This window comes from Mobula hypostoma, chromosome 8, assembly GCF_963921235.1.
Source record: "Mobula hypostoma chromosome 8, sMobHyp1.1, whole genome shotgun sequence".
Lineage (NCBI taxonomy): Eukaryota > Metazoa > Chordata > Chondrichthyes > Myliobatiformes > Myliobatidae > Mobula > Mobula hypostoma.
Window position 1 is genome coordinate 42831172 of NC_086104.1, and position 20185 is coordinate 42851356.

Consider the following 20185-nt stretch of genomic DNA (forward strand, 5'->3'; position numbering starts at 1 on the left):
ATGACAAACCACATTGGACCCAGTACAGGTCCCTGAGGCACACCACTAGTCACTGGCCTCCAATCTGACAAACAGTTATCCACCACTACTCTCTGGCGTCTCCCATCCAGCCACTGCTGAATCCATTTTACTACTTCAGTATTAATACCTAACGATCGAACCTTCCTAACTAACCTTCCATGTGGAACCTTGTCAAAGGCCTTACTGAAGTCCATATAGACAACATCCACCACTTTACCCTCGTCAACTTTCCCAGTAACCTCTTCAAAAAATTCAATAAGATTTGTCAAACATGACCTTCCACACACAAACCCATGTTGACTGTTCCTAATCAGACCCTGAATATCCAGATAATTATATATACCATCTCTAAGAATACTTTCCATCAATTTACCCACCACTGACGTCAAACTCACAGGCCGATAGTTGCTAGGTTTACTCTTAGAACCCTTTTTAAATAATGGAACAACATGAGCAATTTGCCAATCCTCCGGCACCATCCCCGTTTCTAATGACATTTGAAATATTTCTGTCAGAGCCCCTGCTATTTCCACACTAATTTCCCTCAAGGTCCTAGGGAATATCCTGTCAGGACCCGGAGACTTATCCACTTTTATATTTCTTAAAAGTGCCAGTACTTCCTCTTCTTTAATCATCATAGTTTCCATAACTACCCTATTTGTTTCCCTTACCTTACACAATTCAATATCCTTCTCCTTAGTGAATACCGAAGAAAAGAAATTGTTCAAAATCTCCCCCATCTCTTTTGGCTCTGCACATAGCCATGCACTCTGATTCTCTAAGGGACCAATTTTATCCCTCACTATCCTTTTGCTATTAATATAACTGTAGAAACCCTTTGGATTTATTTTCACCTTACTTGCCAAAGCAACCTCATATCTTCTTTTAGCTTTTCTAATTTCTTTCTTAAGATTCTTTTTACATTCTTTATATTCCTCGAGCACCTCATTTACTCCAAGCTGCCTATATTTATTGTAGATTCCTCTCTTTTTCTGATCCAAGTTTCCAATATCCCTTGAAAACCATGGCTGTCTCAAACTTTTAACCTTTCCTTTCAACCTAACAGGAACATATAGTTTCTGTGCCCTCAAAATTTACCTTATACTTTATACTATATTGTCGCCAAACAGTTGATACTAGAACGTACAATCATCACAACGATATTTGATTCTGCGCTTCCCACTCCCTGGAGTACAAATTGATAGTAAATATTAAAAATTTAAATTATAAATCATAAATAGGAAATAGAAAATGAAAAGTAAGGTAGTGCAAAAAAAACCGAGAGGCAGGTCCGGATATTTGGAGGGTATGGCCCAGATCTGGGTCAGGATCAGTTCAGCAGTCTTATCACAGCTGGAAAGAAGCTGTTCCCAAATCTGGCTGTATGAGTCCCGGAGGGAAGAGGGATGAAAAGTGTGTTGGCTGGGTGGGTCGTGTCCTTGATTATCCTGGCAGCACTGCTCCGACAGCGTGCGGTGTAAAGTGAGTCCAAGGATGGAAGATTGGTTTGCATGATGTGCTGCGCTGTGTTCACAATCTCCTGCAGCTTTTGCCGGTCTTGGATAGGACAACTTCCATACCAGGTTGTGATGCACCCTAGAAGAATGCTTTCCACGATGCATCTGTAAAAATTAGTGAGGGTTTTAGGGGCCAGGCTAAATTTCTTTAGTTTTCTCAGGAAGTAAAGGTGCTGGAGGGCCTTCTTGGCCGTGGACTCTACTTTGTTGGTACAAGTCAGGTCATTTGTGATATTGACCCCTTTAAATTTCACCTTTAAATGACCTGCATTTCTCTGTTACATCCTTCCCATAAAACAAATTGTCCCAATCCACTCCTTCTAAATTCTTTCACATTTCCTCAAAGTAATTTGCCCTACTCCAATTTAAAACTCTCCCGCAAGAAGCATATCTATCCTTATCTGTAGCTACCCTGCAAGTTAAGGAGTTGTGGTCACTGTTCCCTAACCGCTCATCCACTGAAAGGTTGGTCACTTGGCCAGGGTCATTACCCAACACCAGATCCAGTACAGACCCTCATCTTGTCGGACCATCAACATATTTATTTAAGAAACCTTCCTGGGTGCACTTAACTGTGGTAAAGTCTCTGGGCCTCAAATAGTTGCCATCCTATTTGCTACTGATCAATGGTGGAACGGGAGGTATAATTATAAACACGAGAAGGTCTGCAGACGCTGGAAATCTGAAGCAACATACACAGAATGCTGGAGGAACTCAGCAGCTCAGACAGCAACTATGGAAATGAACGTTTCGGGCTGGAAAGGAAGACACCAGAATAAAAAGGTGAGGGGAGGGGAAGAGGTTAGCAAGAAGGTGATGAGTGAAGCCAGGTGGGTAGGAAGGATAAAGGGCTGGAGAATAGGAATCTGATAAGAGAAGAAAGTGGACCATAGGAGGAAAGGACAGAGGAGGGGCCCCAGGGGAAAGTGATAGGCAGGTGAGCAGAGGTAAGAGGCCGGAGTGGGGGATAGAAGGAGAGAGGAGGGGGAGGGTTCATTGCCAATAGGACGAAACCTCAGTGGTATTTCCTGATCAGATACGTCACCTTGGCACCCTCACTTATATTAGTGCATTACAATTAGCAGGGAGGTACAGCATAAACTGCAACAGGACATCAAAAGTGTCCTGGAAGGCTTTTGAGCAGGAAACATTTTGACTACAATTTAACTCAGTAACATTTCCTGAATGGTGGTCCCAAAATGTGGTAACAAAAAAAGGAAAAGCTGGAGGCACTGTTCGAGGTGTAAACAACCATCCAAGAACGGAAACAAAACCAGCAGTTTGCAAGCTTTAGGCAACCGTCCCCGTGTAGCTGTTGGCTGCCAACGGTGTACGTAATGATATTGGTGTAATTAGAAACAGCCAGGTGGGCACCTGGGGATGTTGGTAGCTCTTCCCCTCAGCAACTAGAATGGAAGAAATATGCCCATGAGCTTTTATAAATAATTTCATCATCACAGAAAATGAGCTCTGGGTCATAGAGTGTTTCATGTGGTGTATGTTGTGAAATATCACACAGAAATAAAGGTAAAAGTGGTAAAGCCTAGTAAAGAGCCTGCTGTGAAATGAGATGTCATTATAGAACTATGGAATATGCTCCATAATTTCACACAACACAGAAACCCTTTCATTTTACAGAATTAATTAAATTAACAATAGTTACTCTGTATCCTCTACGTTCATGGACAAATAGGAAATATAAGGGTTTTAGATTTTGATTATGAGAACACTCAGTCCTCTTTTATTGTCATTTAGAAATGCATACATGCATTAAGAAATGATACAATGTTTCTCCAGAGTGATATCACAGAAAACAGGACAGACCAAAGACCAACACTGACAAAACCACATAATTATAATATATAGTTACAGCAGTGCAAAGCAATACCATAATTTGATAAAGAACAGACCATAGGCACAGTAAAAAAAAAGTTCTCAAAGTTCCGAGTCGATCGACTCCCAAGTCCCCGATAACAAGGGGCAAGAGGGAGAAACTCCCTGCCATAAACCTCCAGGCACCGTCGACTTGCCGATACCTTGGAAGCAGCTGACCCCAGCTGACCCTGAGTCCATCTGTCTGAAAACTCCGAGCTTCTGAGCAGCCTCTCCGATACAGCCTCCCGAGCGCCTTTGACCTCTCCCCGGCGCTGAAAGGATTTCGAGGCCTTCAGCTCTGGAGATTCCGGTTACCACACACTAACAGCGGTAACAACGGATTTCTGCCGATGTAAGGAAATGATCGCCATGAACATAAAGTTGTGGAGCAAAAGCTTAACCAAATAAAAACAATTTTACTGGAATGCAATATTTATGAAAGATATAATAAAGAGACATGGAGGAGCTTCTAACATGCTCTGATCTTTAGGTAGTTAAGCAAAGTTTTCATTTGCTGTACCTAGTGATAGGTGATATTCCAGCTGCTGAGTTAGAGTTGCTAGTTCAAGTCTCACCTCACTGAATTTACAACCGAGTTCAATTCAGTACTGAGGGTAACATGTTAAAATGAGGCCTTGTCTGCTGTTAAGTGTATGTAACTAATCCAGTCACACTAAATTAAAGAAGAGCTGGGGAATTCTCCCTGTAAACATGATCAATATTTCTCTCCTAAGCAGCAACTTAAGCACTTTGGGGCAGATATTTGTCTAAATGTGCAATGTGGCCCTGCACTGGATGATACTCTGCTTCAAAACCATGGTTTCTTTTGCATTTAGTTCATGCATATATGCACGTGTAAGTTGTGCAGCATTTATGTCAATTTAAGTTTAGGTTACCTTATGCTTGTGGTGCTGCAGATTGTACCATTGAAACAGTGAGTTTTTGACCTCCCCTCTTGCTGTGGAAGGAGTGACATCTCTCTCTCTCTTGTTGGTGAGAAAGAGCCTGTGGCATGGTGGGGTACTGGGTTATGGACGGTTGTGTTTGATTATGGTCTCTTTGGGGGCTTTGCCATTGCTTGTTTAGTGGGTGGTAGTGGGGGCTCTGATACTTCCTGCTGGAACAGGTGAGGGGAGGGAGAAGGGGGAGGCTTTATGCTTTGCTGCAGCTTGTCTGTGGGAGGGGAGCTTTGGGGTTCTAACATTTTTCTGTCATTTATTCTTTGGGATTTTCTTCAGTTTTGTGGATGTCTGTGAAGAGTAAGAGTTTCAGGTTGTATACTGTATACATTCTCTGATATTGTGGAACCATTGAACCATTGAATTGTCATAATGTGTGCAGCTGCAGCTTAATATACTAATTTTCATGGCGTGTATACACTGTATACATGCCATGAAATACATGCATATAGTATGCATGTATACTGCCGATGGCAGTAAACTTGATCTTGAACTTGTGTCCATGAATGGATTCACATGGCTATTATCACGTTGTTGTTTGTGGGAGCTTTCAATGCATAAATTTTCCATCAGGTTTCTCTACTTTAATGTAATGACTGTATTTCATGAATAGCTCGATGGCTGCAGACTTCATTAGGATGTTGTGATAAATGTGGATGTGTTTTCACATTCTGTGAACGTTGAGTTCACAGTGTTGATTGGGCTGTTAGTCCTGCAGGGGGCACTGTAGTCACAGTAATATCACCTTGCATGGCGCTCCAGCTGTTATTGTGCAAATGATTTAGCTGCAGAAGCAAACAGTGATGCAATGCTTTAAGCATGTCGTAGATTATATTTTTGCACATTCCTTCTTTCAAAAAACCAATAAAGTATCTTGCAAGACACACTGCCAGATGATTGAGTCCTTTTAAAATGATTATTGCATGAACAAGGGACTACTGGAATTTATTTGCCTCAAAGGATTATCACCAAGAAGCAGATATTGTGTGAAGTTGGATCTATGCTTAATGAAGTCCATGCTTGCTCCATAATGACATGGTACTCAATTTAATCTTAATGTTTTACAAAAGAATGGACTTAAAAAATTATATCTGATCTTTATTAAGGAAATTCAAGAACAAAGTATTTGCCTTGTTACTTCAGAGTGTAACTTTTTTATTGGAGAAATGCACTTTTTTTGTATAATGATGCCGACTTCACTCTGCCATTAATATTAAAATATTAAACCTTATTTGGTGGTGCAGGTGGGTTTGGGCTGGAGAAATTCAATCATGTCTTTCTCCTAAACTGAGCTAGGATGTCCTGGTCTGATCAAGGTTGGTGACAACCATTTTGGAACAGGTGGCTTTGGATGCCTGGTCCTTCACCTGAAGCAGGTATTGGTACAATTATTTTGGTATATAAGAGCCTTTAAATCCATAAAAGTTAAGTAAGTGATAACTGATCTAAACAGAACATTTGGGAGACACTTCAAATGCTGAAGGAGCTTCACCAAAAAAAAATGACAGATTGCTTCTGGCTGAGGTTTGCCTCAGCTTCAGACCTCACTGTCCCCACTGGACAGATAATATCACCAAGGCTATCCCTCACTTCATATTTGAAAAGGGCTCCTGCTGGCACAGACTGCTATTACTGAGACTCCGCTGCATCCCACAGGTCCCTATTTCACTAAGTTGCAGGAATGAAGGATGTTGCAGCAGCAACACGACAAGGTTCAGATGATGAGGAAGAAACAATGCTGATGTCCCTTGGCATCTTCCTTTGAGAAGGTGTTGAAGAACAGCAGCATTATTCCTGCGAAAAACCGAATCAACCTTCGGAACATTAAGAGATCCAAAGTAAATTTAAAGTTCAATATAAATTTATTAACAAATACATACAGTAAATATATATGTGCCATATACTATCTTGAGATACATTTTCTTGCAGGTATTTATAGGAAAAAAGGAAATACAATAGAATCTATGAAAAACTATACATAAACAGACAAAGACTGACAAACAAACAATGTGCAAAAGAAGACAAACTATGCAACTAATAAATATATACCAAAAACAAAAGAGATGACTTCAGGAGGACGCGGAGCGACCACTCTCTGCTGAACTTCGACGACTCTTCCATAGAGATCGTTAAGAGCACCAAATTTCTTGGTGCTCACCTGGTGGAGAATCTCACCTGGTCCCTCAACACCAACTCCATAGCAAAGAAAGCCCAGCAGCATCTCTACTTACTGCCAAAGCTGAGAAAAGTCCATCTCCCATCCCCCCATCCTCAGCACATTCTGCAGAGGTTGTATTGAGAGCATCCTGAGCAGCTGCATCAAGGCCTGGTTCGGAAATTGCACCATCACAGATTGCAAGACCCTGCAGTGGATAGTGAGGTCAGCTGAGAAGATCATCGGGGTCTCTCTTCCCGGCATTACAGACATTTACACCACACTCTGCATCCATAAAGCAAACAGCATTATGAAGGATGCCACGCATTCCTCATACAAACTCTTCTCCCTCCTGCCATCTGGAAAAAGGCACTGAAGCATTCGGGCTCTCACGACCAGACTATGTAACAGTTTCTTCCCCCAAGCCATCAGACTCCTCAATACCCAGAGCCTGGTTGACACCAATCTACTATACCCTCTACTGTGCCTTCTGTCTTGTTTATTATTAATTATTATTTATTGTAATGTCTGCACTGTTTTGTGCACTTTATGCAGTCCTGGATAGGTCTGTAGTCTAGTGTAGTTTTTGTGTTTCTTCTTACGTAGTTCAGTGTAGTTTTTGTATTGTTTCATGTACCAGCAGCTATGGTTGAAATGACAATAAAAAGTGACTTGACTTGACTTGACTTGACTTGACTTGACTTGACTTGACTTGACTTGACTTGTCTTGACTTGAATAATAGTTGTAAAGAGTCTTTGAAAGTGAGTTTGTAAGTTGTAGAGTGCTGGTGATTGAAGTCATCCATGCCTGTTCAGGAACCTGATGATTGTATGTTGATGCCCGTTGGATGAAGGGAAAGGATGGTGTTACTTGGCCTACTTTAGGCTAGTAGGGAGGGTCTAATCAGCACCAGACCAGGAGGAAAGTAATTTGGAAAAGGAAGGTGGTTATAGGTCTATCTACCTGATTTACCCATTTGATTGTGCCTATAACTTGTCCCATTTGGTATAGGGTAACAGAGCAAAGTCCAGACTAACATGTCTATGTATAAACGCATTCAGAATTAAAATAGTTATAAAGAGAAATATAAGGGATTTAAGTGGAGTTACGGTGGGTTGGCTGGTGGAATGAAGCGCTGAACTCACGAGAGGATTATAGCTGGAACATCTGCAAGAGTTTTCTCAAACTCTCACCGTAACTTCAGTGGAAGATCATCCAAAACCCCAGGGAACTTCTGAAGTTGCTGCCAATCTTCTGCTAAAGTTAGGGCTGGAGTTTAGGGAACTCCCCATGATGGAAATTCTCTTCCCTAGTTACAGGATGGAGCAAGTACTGAGTGGGACGCCTAGGGGCTCAGAAGGGTTTCTTTAATTTATATAAGTGGATTGGTTTCAGAAACACGATCCAGCACGGTCAAGTTTGCAAATGAAACCATTGTAGGAGGGAGAATAGAATTGGATAAGGAATCAGAAGTTACAGAATAATTTGAAGAAAATATAGGAATGGCAGAACAATGACAGATTAAATCCCATTCAATCTAATGAAAATTTGTCCATACAAGAAAGAAAACTGAATTTGAGGCTCTTCTATTCAAGACTGGTGTGAATTTTAAGGGCTATGCCACATTCAGTTATTACCAGATAATTTCCTGTCCCCTTCAGCTGTGAAACCAATAGGGAACAGACCCTCTGTCAGTTCTTGTGGCAACATTGGATACAAAACAATTCCACAGTTAGACTGGAGGACCATTTGGTCTATTAGATGCTCGAGAGTTCATTGTGAGAAATGAGGAATGCACCAGCCCACCTTGACTACTCAAGGAAAGGCAAATCTAAAATGCATCAAAAATAAATTTTCTGAAACTTTTATGGGTTGATGGGAAACTTATAGCCACACCTTGCTTAGGCTGGCTAGTAAAAACTGCAGTCAAAATCACGGCATGGGGACCTGCTAATGGTTATGAGAAAGACCTATCAGCTCTGAACATGTTCATTGTTGTCTACTTAGTAAATTTGCAATTTGTTCCTCTCTATTCCCCACTCTGACCTTTCACCACTTCTCAGCTACCTTTCACTCCCCCCTCAGTCCCCTGTTCCTTCCCTTTCTCCTATGGGCCACTCTCTTCTCCAGCCCTTGACCTTTCCCACACATCTGGCTTCATTTATCACCTTCCAGCTAGCCTCCCCCCCCTTTTTTATTATGGCATCTTCCCCCTTCCTTCTCAGTCCTGAGGAAGAATATAGGCCCAAAACATCAACAGTTTATTCATTTCCATAGATGCTACCTGACCTGTCAATTTCCTCTAGTGTTCTGTGTGTGTTGCTTTTGGTTGTTCCCTGGGGATTCCAGGATGGGCAAGTAACCAAACCAATTTTAAGTGCCGCACAAACAAGAGAAAATCTGCAGAAGTTGGAAATCCAAAGCAACACACACAACATGCTGGAGGAGCTCAGCAGGTCAGGCAGCATCCATGGAAAAGAGTAAACAGTCGGCGTTTCCGGCCGAGACCCCTCATCAGGACCCTTCCTACTCATTCAGTTTCCCTCTGACATTCAGGGTTGAAAGAACCTCTTTGAGAAGGATAACCTAGGATATATCTGCTTAAATTAAACTGTAGAGGATTTGAAAGATAAAAAGCCAAGTAGAATCACAGAGTAATACAGCATATGGAAATAAGCCCTTCAACCCAACTTGTCCATGTTCACCATGGTGCCTACCAAGCTAGCTCCATTCATCTGCATTGGGCCCATTTCCCTCTGACCACCTCCTACCCATGTACTTATCCAAGTGACTTTTAAATATTATTGTTGTACCTCAACTACAACCACTTCCTCTCATTCCATATATACACCATCCTCTGCGTGACGAAGTTGCCTCTTGGTCCCTTTTAAATCTTTCTCCTCTCATCTTAAACCTGTGCCTTCTAGTTTTTAGTTTTCCTTTTCTGGGAAAATGGCCATGTGATTCAAATTTAGAAGATGTGTCTGCAAGTAAAGGAGATTAACATGTGGAATAAACTACTGGGCTGCAAAAAGCTTGTTTGGTTTTCATGGCAATAAGTGTGTGTGTGTGTGTGTGTGTGTGTGTGTGTGTGTGTGTGTGTGTGTGTGTGTGTGTGTGTGTGTGTGTGTGTGTGTGTGTGTGTGTGTGTGTGTGTGTGTGTGTGTGTGTGTGTGTGTGTGTGTGTGTGTGTGTGTGTGTGTGTGTGTGTGTGTGTGTGTGTGTGTGTGTGTGTGTGTGTGTGTGTGTGTGTGTGTGTGTGTGTGTGTGTGTGTGTGTGTGTGTGTGTGTGTGTGTGTGTGTGTGAGTGTGTGTGTGTGTGTGTGTGGAGGTTTGTTTGAGGGGAGGAAGGGGTGTGGTGGTTAGTTGGGAGATTGCGTTAGGAATTTTGTGGCCCTGTAGAGATGAATTGTATCATCTTTCTTTGGGAATTGCAGTGTCAGCTGAAGTAGGTGAAAAGGTGAAAGGTCAGTGTTATAGCCAAAATCTCATTTTATTTCCTCTGTCGTTGCAATTTTATTGCCATCTAGCAGATGTTAACTGTGGGAACTAAACTGCTTACTTGTGAATGTGCTCCAGACGTTTCTCAATCTCATTGCAAAAGATTCTGTTGAAAACAACTTAACTTACAGAAAAAAAACTTGCAACTTTGATTTTTGGTTTTAATTTAGAATTCTTTTCAGCTTCATTTACTAATTTTATTCTGCTGTTGCTTGTGTGAACCACATGGTGGCAGAGAATGCCAAATATCTGCTCAGTCTAACTACACTTGTTTAAGACGAAATATTTCATCAATCCATAAAATAGTAGTAACTTTCAATCTTATGGAATAGGCTGTTGATAAATGACACTGTATTGAATGGGAGCAGTTTTAAATTTTGAAATAAAAGGAGATTCTAAGTAACTTTGTCAACGTCAACCTGAATATATGTGGGCTGTTGTCAGAGTGAAGCTCTTCCCTTTATCTTCAAGGAACAGCAGCAATTATTCACGTAACTTAATGATACAGATTTGAAATTTCCAGTTGTAGATAATTGAAAGTTAAATGTAATATTTCTTATTGTTTCTCTTTAATTAAGCTTTGGAAATATAAGGAGTAGAAAGCTATTTTGCCATGATTGTATAAATCTATGATGGTGTAAGTATTTGAGTTATGTATTTTGGTGGTGTTTTACTAAATCAGATATGGCCCAAGTTGAATATGATTCTGGCAATTATTTTAAACAGGGGAGATTCTGCAGATGCTGGAAATCCAGGGTAACATACACAAAATGATTGATGAACTCAGCAGGTCAGGCAGCATCTATGGAAATCAATAAACAATCAATGTTTCAGGCCACAATCCTTCATCAGGACTCAACAGATGCTGCTTGACCTGCTAACTTCCTCCAACATTTCTTGTGTGTTATCTGGTAATTATTTTATTAGATAACTAAACCACATAGATTTTTGTTAATTTTAAAACATATTATTTTTGTTGTCTACCAAGCCTTATCTATAGCAGATGAGCAGCTTCTTCATGAAGATTTACACGGCATAATTGGCTGAGTACAAATGATTGGTGTTGACCTTTCCATCAACTTAATCTTCTTCCATTTCAAGGCAATACCTTCAGCTCTTTCTATAATTGGGGTGAATTTAAGAATTCACTTCATTGGCAAGATGGAATTCTATGACTCAATGCATTAGTATAATAATGGGAGCAAATAGGTAATATTTAGTATAGTACCAGAGGAACAATTGTCCAATGCCGCAAAGAGGAATTACTTCCAACTAAGCACATAGCTGATAAAATGATAAGTGACATCTGAAAAGTTAAATATGTTGATGTGGAATATTTCTTGGAGTGTACGTACTTAAAGCTGACATTATACACTCTTGAAGACATCACAAGCCAGCATATTTTCAATGAGATATTTGAAAAGGAGGTTTCTGATGCTTAACATTTAGTAATACAACTGTGTCACATAAAACATTATTTATAGTCAGACTTATAGAAAACATTGATGAATATAGTGGCAGACCAGATTCATGTACAATTTGGCATAATCAAAGCCAATTATTTAGAACAGGCAACTGAAGTTCAGTCTATCTGTTTATTGTCAACAAAAGGCAATCACTATTGCTGCTTTGACGTTAAAGTTAAGTTTAATAAATACAAACATGTAAGGATTGGACAATATCCATACTTTCAACGTGTTACTAATTATTACCAAAAGTAAAAGGGTTGTTTTAGACCAAAGGTTAAAATAGGTTAGGAATGGACTTTTTTGTTGGTCATTGTACCTCCCATATGTTTTTATTTATAAACAGAAAGACATGAAAGCACCTCTGATGCAAGTACATGGCATGTCAATGGCAACGGCAGCTATTTCAAAAATGATCATTGGATTACAGACAAGGAGATTAGATCTTTACATCAGTTTCAATTCCAACAAATCCCCAAAACCAGGAACATTTGAGAAGAGATTAAAAGGTGAATGAGTTGAATTTTAAGATAAATAATTAGATGATTCCATTCAATTATGAAACAGAAGGAGTCACTCTAAGTGCCTAATGCACCAGGGAGATAGTTGAAGTGAAGTGACTTAGCTGATAATTCTGAAGGAACCTACCTTTGTTCAGCCACTTGCTGCTGCTGCTCATTTATTCATCTGTCTATCTATCTATCTGTCTATCTACCTATCTATCTATCTATCAGTCTGTCTATCTTCTTCTGGGATCCTATGCTAGCCAGACCTGGTGTAGGATTGGAATCACATTCATCTAAATTGGGTTTGCTGATCTGCAAATTGGGAAGAGATTTTTATTTTCTTTTTCTTATTTTACATGATTTTATTCATTTTAATATGTTTGATAAAAATTATATTTAATCAACTTTAAATACTTAATGCAGTTTTAATAATCTTAAATGTCTCTGAACATAAAGGATCTTATTTTCAGGTTGTGAGTTCAAACGTGATCTTATGCAACCCTCTAACCTATGCATTGAATTTGTTGGATGTTTGATGTTATAAACTTTTTTTTTCCCTTTTTTGTTTTATACTAAGTCTTACCTAAAACAATCAAGCTACTCCTTCATCAGCATTCAACTGAACTGTAAGAGAATAGGGGCTGACTCTTCCATCAATCTAATCCTCATCCATCTGTCAAGAGCTGCCTAGGCTCCTAGAAGCAGGATCTCTTCGCTACACTGTCTGAGGCCTAGTTGTCACCAAGTTTCAGAATGAGAAAGTCTGGAGCATTTGGACCCTTGCTTGTATACAATGTTAATACAGGCAAGTACAAGCGCAGGGGAGGAAGTTTCTTCAGCAAGCCAAACTGAACACATTTCAGCTCAATGGACAGTATATTCATGAAGATCCAACATCATCAAAAATCGTTTATGGTACTTAGACTGGTTAGGCTGTGTGTGGAGCATTGTTTGCATTTCTGGTCACCTCATTAGAGGAAGGATTTGACTACACTGGAGGAGTCACAGATGTGATTCATTAGGATATTGCCTTAATTAGAACTTTTCTGGTATAAGGAGAGAATAGATTGAGTTTGTTTTCTCCAGAGCAGAGTAGGCTGAAAGGTAACCCCAGGGAAGTAAACAAAATTATAAGGAATTTAGATAGGGTATGTGATAAGGATCTTCTTACTCTTGTTGGGGATGTCAAAAGACCATAGGTATATGGTGAGAAGTTGGAGGTTTAGAGGGGATCTGAGGACTGATTTTTTTACACAAGTAATGGCTGAAATCTGAAACATGCTGACTGAAGAGGCAGTGGAAGCAGGTAATCTTATTTCAGTTAGGAAACATCTAGACAGGCGCATGAATGGCACTGGGAAAGACTATGGGCTAAATCTGAATAAATAGGAATAGTATAGATGAGTACAATGGTCACTATAGACACGATAGGCTAAAGGGCCTGTTTCACTACTGAACAACACACTGATTTTATACTCCATGTTTCTGTGCTCCACAAGTCTATGTCTACAGCTTTTAATATAATAAAATACATTGCATTCATTTCAGAAAAAGACAAATATGATCCTTATACATGTAATGCCTTTCATAACTTCCCTTTATATTTCAGAACCAAAGAAGCATTCCTGAACAATTGCCAACCTTGCCATGTAAAGGGACATGGCAACCAAGTAGTACAAAACAGGATCCTAGCAAGATAATTACTGGAAAATCTATCCTAATTGTGTTGATTGAGGGATAAATATTGGTTAGGACTTTTGAAAATGAATTACACTGTTTTCTGAATCAAAATCAGAATAAGAATCAGGTTTAATATTACTGGCATATGTCACGAAATTTGTTGGCTCTGTAACAGTACAATAGAGAAAAAAATGTGAATTTCAGTAAATATATATATTAGATAGAGTAGTTAAATTAAATAATTAGTGCAAAAATAGTAATAAAAAGTAGTAACACACATAAAAGTTCCTGGCAAACGCAGCAGGCCAGGCAGCATCTCCAGGAAGAGGTACAGTCGACATTTTGGGCTGAGACCCTTCGTCAGGACTAACTGAAGGAAGAGCTGGTAAGAGATTTGAAAGTGGGAAGGGGAGGGGGAGATCCAAAATGATAGGAGAAGACAGGAGGGGGAGGGATGGAGCCAAGAGCTGGACAGTTGATTGGCAAAAGGGATAGGAGAGGATCATGGGACAGGAGGCCTAGGGAGAAAGAAAGGGGGAGGGGGCAAGCCCAGAGAATGAGCAAGGAGTATAGTGAGAGGGACAGAAGGAGAAAAAGGAGAGAGAGAAAAAGAATATATATATATAAATAAATAACGGATGGGGTACAAGGGGGAGGAGGGGCATTAACGGAAGTTAGAGAAGTCAATGTTCATGCCATCAGGTTGGAGGCTACCCAGACGGAATATAAGGTGTTGTTCCTCCAACATGAGTGTGGCTTCATCTTGACAGTAGAGGAGGTGGTGGATAGACATATCAGAATGGTAATGGGACGTGGAATTAAAATGTGTGGCTACTGAGAGATCCTGCTTTCTCTGGTGGACAAAGCGTAGATGTTCAGCAAAGCGGTCTCCCAGACTGCATCGGGTCTCGCCAATATATAGAAGGAAACATCGGGAGCACCGGACGCAGTATATTACCCCAGCCGATTCACAGGTGAAGTGTCGCCTTACCTGGAAGGACTGTCTGGGGCCCTGAATGGTAGTGAGGGAGGAAGTGTAAGGGCATGTGTAGCACTTGTTCTGCTTACAGAGGTAAGTGCCAGGAGGGAGATTGCTGGGGAGGGATGGGGGGGGACGAATGGACAAGGGAGTTGCGTAGGGAGGGATCCCTGCGGAAAGCAGAGAGATGGGGGGAGGGAAAGATGTGCTTACTGGTTGGATCCTGATGGAGTGGCGGAAGTTACGGAGAATTATATGTTGGACCCGGAGGCTGGTCGGGTGGTAAGTGAGGACCAGGGGAACCCCATTCCTAGTGGGGTGGTGGGAGGATAGGGTGAGAGCAGATGTGCGTGAAATGGGAGAGATGCGTTCGAGAGCTGAATTGGTGGTGGAGGAAGGGAAGCCCCTTTCTTTAAAAAAGGAGGACATCTCCTTCGTCCTGGAATGAAAAGCCTCATCCTGAGAGCAGACGCGGTGGAGACGGAGGAATTGCGAGATGGGGATGGTATTTTTGCAAGAGACAGGGTGAGAAGAGGAATAGTCCAGATAGCTGTGAGAGTCCGTGGGCTTAAACTAGACATCAGTGGATAAGCTGTCTCCAGAGATAGAGACAGAAAGATCTAGAAAGGGGAGGGAGGTGTCAGAAATGGACCAGGTAAACTTGAGGGCAGGGTGAAAGTTGGAGGCTAAGTTAATGAAGTCAACGAGCTCAGCATGCCTGCAGGAAGCAGCGCCAATGCAGTCGTCGATGTAGCGAAGGAAAAGTGGGGGACAGATACCAGTATAGGTTTGGAAAATGGATTGTTCCACAAAGCCAACAAAAAGGCAGGCATAGCTGGGACCCATACGGGTGCCCATGGCTACACCTTTAGTTTGGAAGAAGTGGGAGGAGCTAAAGGAGAAATTATTAAGAGTAAGGACTGATTCCACTAGACGGAGCAGAGTGGTGGTAGAGGGGAACTGGTTAGGTCTAGAATTCAAAAAGAAGCGGAGAGCTTTGAGACCTTCCTGGTGGGGGTTGGAAATATATAGGGACTGGACATCCAGGGTGAAAATAAAGCGGTGGGGGCCAGGGAACTTGAAATCATGGAAAAATTTCAAAGTGTGTCACGAACATAAGTAGGAAGGGATTGAACAAGGGGGGATAAAACAGTGTCGAGGTATGCAGAAATGAGTTTGGTGGGGCAGGAGCAAGCTGAGAGTAGTGTTGTTTCTGAAGAGCCTTAATATTTTCCATGTCTAATTGAGAGAGAAAAATCAAGATTTCCCTTATTTCTTATCCTTGACAGTTCCAAACATATCCTGTGCTGCATTGGTGTGTTAATTTGGATTATAGACTGAGATCTTTGGAATAAAGCTTGAGCTGAGAATTTTCTGATTGAGAAATTCAGCATGCTACCATTGAGCTTTTAAGTAACATTGTTAGCATATCTAGGAGAGCCCAAGGTGCCGTGCAGGTGATGTATTACTGGTAAATTATTTCTGCTGGTGTTGCTTGCATACTTTATGTTATCAATGACAATGAGAAAGTATTTCTGCACTCTTTCATATGGTGTTGTGGGAACTTTTATAATCAGAAGAGGTTAATTTTGTCTCATTTGAAATGCAGCATCTCTGATTTGAAGGTCAGTTCCATCCGGAAGTGTCATCCAGCATAACAAGTGGTGCATGGTGATGCTTGCACTCAAAACCTGAAGGGGGTGTTTGCTGACGGTACAACTCTGGAAGTCATCAAGATGTCAGGATAGGAATTCTAGACCTGATGTATGAAAGCCAGGTGCTGTCTAGTTACCTGATTTTCATGATGCCCCTCATAGTTTGTCAAAGGCAAATTTGCTTCTCTGAGCACACGGTCTGTTTTCCTTCATGCCAAAGCACTGCTCTCTCTGTGGAGTTACTTTCTGAATTTGTCTTTTTCCTGTGAAGCAGCTGATCCTTTCACCCTCGAAGTAAGAGACTGCAGATGGTACATGTGATCAGGGGAATCTTGCATAGGATGGCTGCAAGTTACAACTATGAGCTTTAGAATGACATCTGCTAATTTAGAACATAAAATGATGGTTTCTCTTATAAAAACGTATTTCAAATTATGTAATTGTATTTGGTCGAGGGTAATTTGACCAAACGAGCCACGGTGCTAGAACGTCACTTAGCAAAGCTAATGTTCAGAAATAGGATGCTTAAGTGTTAATTCAAGTACGCCGTAGAAAGAGATGTTTTGTGAAAACAGATGGAATTAAAAGTAAACATGATTATCACTTATTTCCTGCAACAGCATCGAGAGAATGATGATGAGTTATGCAGTTGTTAGTGCCTTCACTAGCTAGTTCAGCAGACACTGTGCAAGAAACAGTACGAGACTCTGTTGAATTAATACATTTCCCCAGTCGAGAAGTAGATATAATACCAACTAAAACTCATTTTAATAATGTCAAATAAAACACTGAAAAACTGTAGAGAGGTTAAATATGTGAATATTAAAAAGGCAGGTTAGTATAACTTCATTGTAAGTTCACATGTTTAGTAGAGTTAGGGAAAAAATAAACAAGATGCACGTGCTTTCGGTGATCTCCATATCTCTCAGTGATTCATTATATTCTGGCACCACATTCAATTAGAATAAGAACCCACACATACATTGCCGTGTTTAAAGACATTAGCCATCTGTGTGACTACATACTTCTAAAACATAAGAGCAATGTGGTTTAACCATTGAAGTTTACTTAATTTGCTAAAGATTTTTTTAGAAAAACATTCCTTCTATGTTCCAGATAAGCAGATGTCATTCCAAAAGCTGCATGCTATTAGTTGTCAAGCTTTAGAACTTCTGCTTGATTCAAAGTATTTTTTATTCCAAGAGATCCCAATCCTCAATCCAAGATAGCAGTTTTCCATTGGACATACAGTATATCTATATTTGCAACAAAATGTCAACATGCATTTGAATTCAAGTATTCTTCTTAGAGACACAAGAGACAGTTGATGCTGGAAATGGGAGCAACGAACAAGATGGTGGAAGAACTCCACAGGTCAGGCAGCATCTGTGGAGGGAAATTGACAGTCATTATTTCAGGTCAAAACATTTCACCCAGAGTGGTTTTTTTTTGGCTTGTTTTATCTAGCTCCAGTTAATTTGGGGGTTATAACACTCTTTGCCAAAATTTTTAATTTGGGAGATGAGCACAACTGTGAAGTAGAAGCCTTCTTCGTCATGTTTTTCAGGTTTAAACCTGACAGGAACTGCTTGATGGGCAGGGCCGTGGTTTCACATGCAAATAAACTGCTTTTATAGAGCTAAGGTTGTAGGTTTATAAACCAGGAACAGAAAGATGGGACTGTGCAAGGGAAGTCCAAGAAAATTTTTGTTTCTTCCTGTCCACATGGAAACAAATTAAATTCAGATTTACTGATTTACCTTGACTTTTTTCCAGCTTGTTTATATTTAGTGTTGTTGGGGTTCACTGGCAGAACTGACTGTTTCTGTGACTGCCCCAATGGACAATTCAAATTGGATAAGTTCCAAATTAAATACAAGAGAAAGTCTGCAGATGCCAGAAATTCAAGCAACACACACAACATGCTGGAGGAACTCAAGTTCCAAATTAACCTGTCAGATCCTAATTAGTTAGCTTTTATTGCTTTGGAGGGCACCTTTCTCACAATCATAAACATTGTTGTTGATGAGAATCTACCCAAAACACAATGTGTATCACCCATTACACCGGATGCCATTGGCTGACCAAGATTCAGAAGCAAGAGAATTCCAGGTAAGGATTTCTACCTGAAAACAAAAAAAGTAGAAATATGTCTACTTTATTAGGGAAATACTAGTTTCTAAAACAAAGCTATATCCTTAATTACTATTGTCAGTCAGTCACTTAACGATCTAGCTGTGACTAAATAGGATTCAGTATTATGCACTTCTGAGTGTTCGGTATGCTAACACTGATGTTATTTGTTTCAGTTAGAGCTGTTAAATGGTGTAACAGCTTATTGTTTTATATATATATAAAACAGGATCTTGGGGTTTTGAGCTCCTCAAAATATTCAACAAATCTTCTTGCCCAAAACAAGCTACTCTCTCATCACAGCATGGAAACGTAGATCCCACCTCTTCAAACCGTAAGTTCAGATACATTTCACTTTTAGGTTCTTAGGAAGCTTTGGCTTCCTGGCTTCTGGAGCCACAGGTCCTATATTGCATTGGCTATATCCCTTATTACTGACACACATCAAAGTTGCTGGTGAACACAGCAGGCGAGGCAGCATCTCTAGGAAGAGGTACAGTCGACGTTTCAGGTCGAGACCCTTCGTCAGGACTAACTGAAGGAAGAGTTAGTAAGAGATTTGAAAGTGGGAGGGGAAGGGGGAGATCCAAAATGATAGGAGAAGACAGGAGGGGGAGGGATGGAGCCAAGAGGTGGACAGGTGATTGGCAAAGGGGATATGAGAGGATCATGGGACAGGAGGCCCAGGGAGAAAGACGGGGGGGGGCAACCCAGAGGATGGGCAAGGGGTATAGTCAGAGGGACAGAGGGAGAAAAAGGAGAGTGAGAGAAAGAATGTGTGTATAAAAGAGACACGACGCAGACTGGGAGACCGCTTTGCTGAACACCTATGCTCTGTCCGCCAGAGAAAGCAGAATCTCCCAGTGGCCACACATTTTAATTCCACATCCCATTCCCATTCTGACATGTCTATCCACGGCCTCCTCTACTGTGAAGATGAAGCCACACTCAGGTTGGAGGAACAACACCTTATATTCCGTCTGGGTAGCCTCCAACCTGATGGCATGAACATTGACTTCTCTAACTTCCGCTAATGCTCCACCTCCCCCTCGTACCCCATCCGTTATTTATTTTTATACACACATTCTTTCTCTCACTCTCCTTTTTCTCCCTCTGTCCCTCTGACTATACCCCTTGCCCATCCTCTGCGTCCCCCCCCCTTGTCTTTCTCCCCGGGCATCCTGTCCCATGATCCTCTCGTATCCCCTTTGCCAATCACCTGTCCAGCTCTTGGCTCCATCCCTCCCCCTCCTGTCTTCTCCTATCATTTTGGATCTCCCCTTCCCCCTCCCACTTTCAAATCTCTTACTAACTCTTCCTTCAGTTAGTCCTGATGAAGGGTCTTGGCCTGAAACGTCGACTGTACCTCTTCCTAGAGATGCTGCCCGGCCTGCTGCATTCACCAGCAACTTTGATGTGTGTTGCTTGAATTTCCAGCATCTGCAGAATTCCTGATGTTTCCCTTATTACTGATTTTGTTTGGTAAACATTGTAATGGGAGGCAGGCTGTTGAATTTAATTCCCTTACATAGGGTTGGAAGATGTTGGATCATTGTGGATAGAGCTAAGGAGCTACAAGGGTAAAATGACCCTGATGGGAGTTGTGTACAGACCCCCAAACAGTAGTAGGGATGTGGCCTACAAATTAAAAAAGGAGATAGAAAATGCATGTCAAAAAGGCAATGTTATAATAGTCATGGGGATTTCAATATGCAGGTAGATTGGGAAAATTAGGCT